Source organism: Natator depressus, chromosome 3 (assembly GCF_965152275.1).
Source record: "Natator depressus isolate rNatDep1 chromosome 3, rNatDep2.hap1, whole genome shotgun sequence".
NCBI lineage: Eukaryota > Metazoa > Chordata > Testudines > Cheloniidae > Natator > Natator depressus.
In genome coordinates, this window is record NC_134236.1 from 116,742,501 (window position 1) to 116,749,274 (window position 6,774).

Consider the following 6,774-nt stretch of genomic DNA (forward strand, 5'->3'; position numbering starts at 1 on the left):
GTATTTCTTGACACATGCGCAGATGATGATGTGGCAGCGCTGTGGCTTTGTTTGAATTCAGTTAGCCACTAACTGTTAGCACATCGGTTACAATTTACTTCCACAGCAAACCTCCGCAACATCTCTGGGTAGTACTTGCGTATTTTTGTATGCCTACTGTACTATTATTTGTGGTGAGTAATAAAGTAAAACTATTTTACATATATTTAATATGCATTTAAAAGTGTATAGGTCCCCCATCTCCGTTTATATATTTTTTCATTTCAGTAACCCTTGCCATGTCAAAGAAATGCAAATGGAACGACAACTATGTTCATTACAGGTTCACTTGTACGGCAGAGAAGGATGGAAATCAATGACTGCAATGTGTACTGTGCAGCTTGTTATTTTCAAACGCCAATCTCAAACCATTGAAGCTGTCTGAACATTTCAACAAACAGCATAGTGGTGCAGCTGCTGGACATGACATTGACACCCTGAAGTCTACAAAGGCATGATTTAAACATAGCGGAACCTTGAGGAAGTTTGGGTTTGTGTCACTTGAGAAGCCCTTGTTACAAGCATCCTATCAAGTTGCATATTTGTGTGCCAAGGAAAAGAAGCCTCATACAATAGCTGAGGAATTAGTGAAATCTTGTGCATTGGAAATGGCAAAAATAGTACTGGGACCAGATGCACAAAAAAAGCTTCAGCAGGTTCCCTTGTCAAATGGCGTGATCCATTCTAAAATTCATGAGATGAGCCAGGATATCTTGCAGCAAGTTATAGAAGATATCAAAGCTAGTCCTCTTAAAGTGGATATTCAGCTTGATGAGTCAACTGACTTTGATGGCTGCAGTCAGCTGTTGGTGTTTTTGTGCAGTACGTAAAGGGGAAAGAAATCTTGGAAGAATTCTTGTTCTGTGAACCACTGCAATTAACTACGAAAGGAATCGATGTGTTCAATCTCATCAAAGACTTATTTTTGAAGCATAAGATAACACTTGACATGTGTGGATCAATTTGCACCAATGGTGCCCCTGCCATGCAAGGAAAAAATTCAGGATTTGTTGCCTATGTAAAGAAAGAAGTACCTCCTATCATGATCACACATTTTATGTTGCACCATCGTGTACTTGCCGCAAAGACTTTGCCTACAAAATTGAAGGATACTTTGTCTACTGCGGTGAGCGCAGTAAACTTCATCAGAGGACATGCTCTAAATCATCACCTCTTCCATGCTTTTTGCGAAGAAATTGGTGCCAAGCACACTGTCCTTCTTTTCCATACAGAAGTGAGGTGGCTTTCCCGTGGCCAAATGCTTACTCATATTTTTGAAATGCACAAAGAAATAAGTCAGTTTCTTTGTAACCAAAGCAGTAATTTAGTTGATGAATTTGAAAAGAGAGAGTTTATCCTTTGCCTAGCATACATGGCAGATGTATTCATACACCTAAATTAACTCAACACATCTATGCAAGGACCTGGGATGAACACGGTAACTGCCAGAGAAAAGTTATCTGCTTTTATTCAGAAACTTCCAGTTTGGATAAAGCATGTTGAGAAAAGAAATTTCACTAACTTTCCTTTTCTTGAAGAAACAGTTGTTTCAGAAAATGAAGGAATGACCATCGCAGCTGAAGTGACAAAGCATTTGCAACAGTTGAGTAACTCTTTCCAAGGATATTTTTCCACTGGAGATCTTGATGTGGCAAAGAAATGGATACTGGATCCATTTCTTTTTAACCTGGATTACATCAACAATAGTGATTTGATGAAAGATGATCTCATTGAATTACGAGCCAATGGCCGAATCCGAATGGAGTTTGAGACAATGAAGCTTGAGAATTTCTGGTGTGCTCATCTAGCACCGTTTCCACAACTGGCGAAGACAGTGCTGGAGATCCTTATGCCATTTGCAACTACATACTTGTGTGAGATAGGATTTTCATCACTCTTACACATCAAAACAAAGGCCAGAAACCACCTAAATGTGTGTGGCTATTTCAAAAAATGTTCCTCGTTTCTCGAACATCATTGAACAGAAGCAACAGCAGAAGAGTCACTGAGCTGGTAAACTTTTAAAAAGTGTGTAATTTTTCATGTAATCTTAATTTTACTGTGAAATTAGAATTATATATTTATTTTATCTCTTTCATTCTATAGTTATGATATATCTAGGTTTAAAGAATTGACCTAATTCAACGATTTTTGATAAGGGGTACGAGAACATATTTTGAGAACCAAAGGGGTGCAGGCTGCAGTAAAGGTTAAGAACCACTGTTCTAGAGACATGGAGTCTCCTCAGGTTGTTATCCAGCATGTGGCTCATGGAACAGTTCAACACTTCAAATTTGGCCTGTAAATGCAGTGGGACTATTCACATATGGATGTGTGTGCAGGCTGGGGCCTTGGTTTGTTGTGAGGACTTTGCCACTTCAGCTATTTTCCAATACTAATGCTACATGCTGCGGAAATGTACATTGGTGAATTGGGAACATGAGAGAGCTTTTTTAGATATAAATGTAATTAACTAAACCTTTCATAGCCATTACCTCTTTTTTAAATGTTGCTTTGTTCTATGTATCTTGTTGGGATATGGTAGTAACCCTATAATACAGTGGGTGCCAGCAAGCACCTCCTCATGGGTAAAGTTTGTTCTTCAGCACCCTGCCTCTATTTCTCCCCTCTTCACTGGGTACCAAAGACCCATGTCACTCCCCCCTGGTACCAGGGGCTAATCAAATTGCCCACATTCTTCCCCCATGTGACACAGCAGGGCTTTTCACCAGCTTAACAAGCATTCACTGCCAAACCCACTGTCCTTAAGTATATTTATTTGTCCAAACATAAGCACATAACAGACAAAAACAGTTCCTCAGCTGACCTTTTGGTCCTAGGATTTCACAGCCTCTCCTCCCAGGGATTTCTGGTAATCGTGCTTCTTGCAGCTTTCCAGTCCCAGCCAGCTCCCCAATTCCAGCCAGCTTCCTTCCCCTTCTGGAACACAAGTCCCACGGCTTCCTCCTGGAACAGCTGGCCCTGATTTAAGGACCCACCACTGCTGTTAACTCAACTTCCCTATAGTTCTTCTCCTCAGGCACAGCTTACCCCAATCACTCCTCCTTTTCTTTTTCTTTTTTTCTTTTCTGACACAGTGGCCGCAGCACGTGAGGCTATGACTGCCACCTACTTCAGTTTTCACATAATCAAAAATCTATATCCTCTCACCCGGCCCTGGATCCTTAAAAAAATGAAGTAATTTTTTTTAATGCTACCCCAGTTCCCAGGTACTCAGTCCTTTCAGACTATTTTCATTCATTTTGAGACATCTCAGTTCGTTAAAGAATCTTTCTCTCTGTGTGATTCTCCTTGAATTGCTACAGCAGATGCTCAGCTGTTTCTAGGACTTTGCATGTGTTGCACAATCCCTCTTTGGGCTTGTATACAATATGAATTACCATTCAGATCACAGTGACCTGCTAGCACTCTAAATATAGTTAATTCACTTCTTCTATCATAGCTATTATGTATACCATTATCCGCTAGTTTAGCACATATTTCATAGAACCCTCATCTTTTTTAATCTTTGGTCCTTAGTTCTTGCCATTCCTTCTCTCTTAATTGAAGTGCAGTTTGCTCAGAGGGATCTTTATACCAACCTCCTCATTTTAAGGCATTTTTCACTGCTTCATCTGCCATTTCATTGCCCAGTATCATGCCATGCACCAGAATCCACACTATTACTATAGTACAATTTAAGTATACCTATGTCCATAGTCAGGAATGATATTTTATTGATTTCTGAGGCTCCTTTTCGAATCACCATTATACCCGATGAGTCAAATAGGATAACAATCATAGTTGGGTGTATGTCCCTTATCCACGTCTGTGCAAACAGTATGCCCAGCAATATGCCCATCATAATGGCCACAAAATTGGCTAGTCTCATAGATCCCTTAATTCTAAATTCAGGGATACAAAAAGCTGTTCCCAATCTACCTGTATTGTCATCTCTAGAGCCATCAGTATAGAAATGGCAGTGCTGACTCCATTTGCCATTTATAAACTTATAAATCTTTATGAATCTTAGTCATATTTGATGGGTCCTGCTCTTCCCTTTGTTCCTTTGTGTCATTCTAAATCTACAACTGGAGAGACAACCATACAGCTACAGTTGATTTCCCATGACTAAAGATTTTAATTTCTTCCAGATCTTCCTTTTCACCCTAGTCTTTTACCCACCTTTTGACTTTGCTAGCATGTGGCAGTTTCTAGCACCCAGTTACTTCTTGTCTACTTAATTCCCAGCAGTCCTTGTAAATTTGTTTAGTACACACATCTTCACTATTTCCATTACCCTTAATCCAACAGGTTAAATCTAACCATTTCATCCTTAAATTTAAGGACATTTTTCCAGTGGCTACCTGCAGCACACACAACAGAGTCATAATATTCACACCACATGTGATTCACAGAGTTTGCACCTGGATTGGATCTAATTTTTTTTAGTGTTGATTTAGAAGCTGAATTAAAGGCATGGCATTCATAATCTAGAACTGATCTTATTAATGCCCAATACAGCATCAACATTTTCACCCCAATTGTTCCCATCAATACTTTTAAGCAGACCCATCTAGTCTTGATATTATCTATATGACACTTCCAAGTTATTTTGTTACTGAACTTAACTTCTAAGAATCTAAAATTTTGAACTACCTGTTTTTTTTTCCTGTATAGAGATATAGGTTCCATTCTTCACCAATTTTCCTTTCTGTGAAGATGATTCCCTTTGCTTTAGCAAGTGAGAACTTAAATCCCCAAGTATCTCTCCATTCTGAACACCCCCTCACCTCCCCCTCCCCCCCACTCAAAGTGCCTCATTGGTTTTCTCCACACCTATCTTAAGTCTTCTTGTTTGGCCCATACAGCACAGTCATCTGCAAACAGAGTAATACCTATTCCTATCCATACTCTCTCCAGAAGATCATTAGTCATAATGTTAAATGGGGTTCGTCATAAATATAAAGGGAAGGGTAAACACCTTTAAAATCCCTCCTGGCCAGAGGAAAAATCCTGTAAAGGGTTAAGAAACTAAAGGTAACCTCACTGGCACCTGACCAAAATGACCAATGAGGAGACAAGATACTTTCAAAAGCTGGGAGGAGGGAGAGAAACAAAGGGTCTGGGGCTGTCTGTATGCTGCTTTTGCCAGGGACAGAACAGGAATGGAGTCTTAGAACTTTTAGTAAGTAATCTAGCTAGGTATGTTTGTTAGATTATGATTTCTTTAAATGGCTGAGAAAAGAACTGTGCTGAATAGAATGGCTATTCCTGTCTGTGTGTCTTTTTTGTAACTTAAGGTTTTGCCTAAAGGGATTCTTTATGTTTTGAATCTAATTACCCTGTAAGGTATCTACCATCCTGATTTTACAGAGGTGATTCCTTTACTTCTATTAAAAGTCTTCTTGTAAGAAAACTGAATGCTTTTTCATTGTTGTAAGATCCAAGGGTTTGGGTCTGTGGTCACCTATGCAAATTGGTGAGGATTTTTACCAAACCTTCCCCAGGAAGTGGGGTGCAAGGGTTGGGAGGATTTTGGGGGGAAAGATGTGTCCAAACTACGTTTTCCCAGTAAACCCAGTTAAAGTTTGGTGGTGGCAGTGGAAATTCCAAGGGCAAAGGGTAAAATTAATTTGTACCTTGGGGAAGTTTTAACCTAAGCTGATAAAAGCAAGCTTAGGAGGTTTTCATGCAGGTCCCCACATCTGTACCCTAGAGTTCAGAGTGGGGAAGGAACCTTGACAGGGTTGGACTGATAAAACCCCCCTCTATGGAGTGCCATTAGTAAGCTTATAAATATTTGACAAAGCCACCCCCAACCCTGATTGGTATGGTTCTATCACTTAAGTCTCGTATCCACCAGAATGTTCCTTCTATTCCAATTACAGCTAGTTTATTCAGCAAGCCTTCCCTCCATAGCATGTTATATGCTTTATCAGCATCCAGAAAGACAGCTATCATAAGCTGTTTCTTTCATGGTTTTTTGTATTTCTGTTTCTAATCTTACAACACCATGATTAAGTGTTCATTTTCCTTTCCTGAAACCATTTTGTACACAATATATTATTTCATTTCCCCCCAAGTATGTTACTGATCTCTCATTTATCATTCTTTCCATAATTTTGCCTACACATCAGGTCTTCTGCATAATTTGCCAAGTTTTACTACAGGTATAACCACTGCTCGCTTCCATTCTGCGGGCAGTATTCCTTTTCCCTATACATAGGTGCCGACTCTGTGGGTGTTCTGGGGCTTAAGTTTGGAGAAAAAATAGGGGGTGCTCAGCACCCATCAGCCTCAGGGCTGGCCACCCATCAGCTGTTTGGCAGGCCCCCGAGGCTGGCCGTGATGCTCGGGGGAGGGGAAGAGAGGAGGGAGTAGTGGGGCGGGCACTCCGGGGAGGTGCAGGAGAGGAGGGCGGAGCAGCGGGAGAATCTCGGGGGAGGCAGAGGAGTGGGGGGAGGGAAGAAGTGGAGCGAGGGCGGGGCCTCGGGGGAATTGGCCGAGCAGGAGCAGGGCCTCAGGGTGGAGCACCTACCAGGATGAACAAAAGTTAGCTCCTATTGCCCCATATGTTGTTATACAATTTCAATAAAGCTTTTAGACTCCCTTCTGGTACATGCATAAGCATTGCATTACATAGGCTCTCTTTACCTGGGGCTGCATTTTTACTTTTGCCTATAGCTTTTATGAATTCCTGTACAAATAAATTTTCATTCAGTACGTCGTCAT

General features: G+C 40.7%; 1 pseudogene; it reads left to right on the top strand.

The window, feature by feature from the left end:
* The first annotated feature begins 278 nt into the window (after positions 1-278).
* LOC141984521 (protein FAM200C-like) lies at positions 279-2,048 on the top strand (annotated as a pseudogene).
* The last annotated feature ends 4,726 nt before the right edge of the window (positions 2,049-6,774 follow it).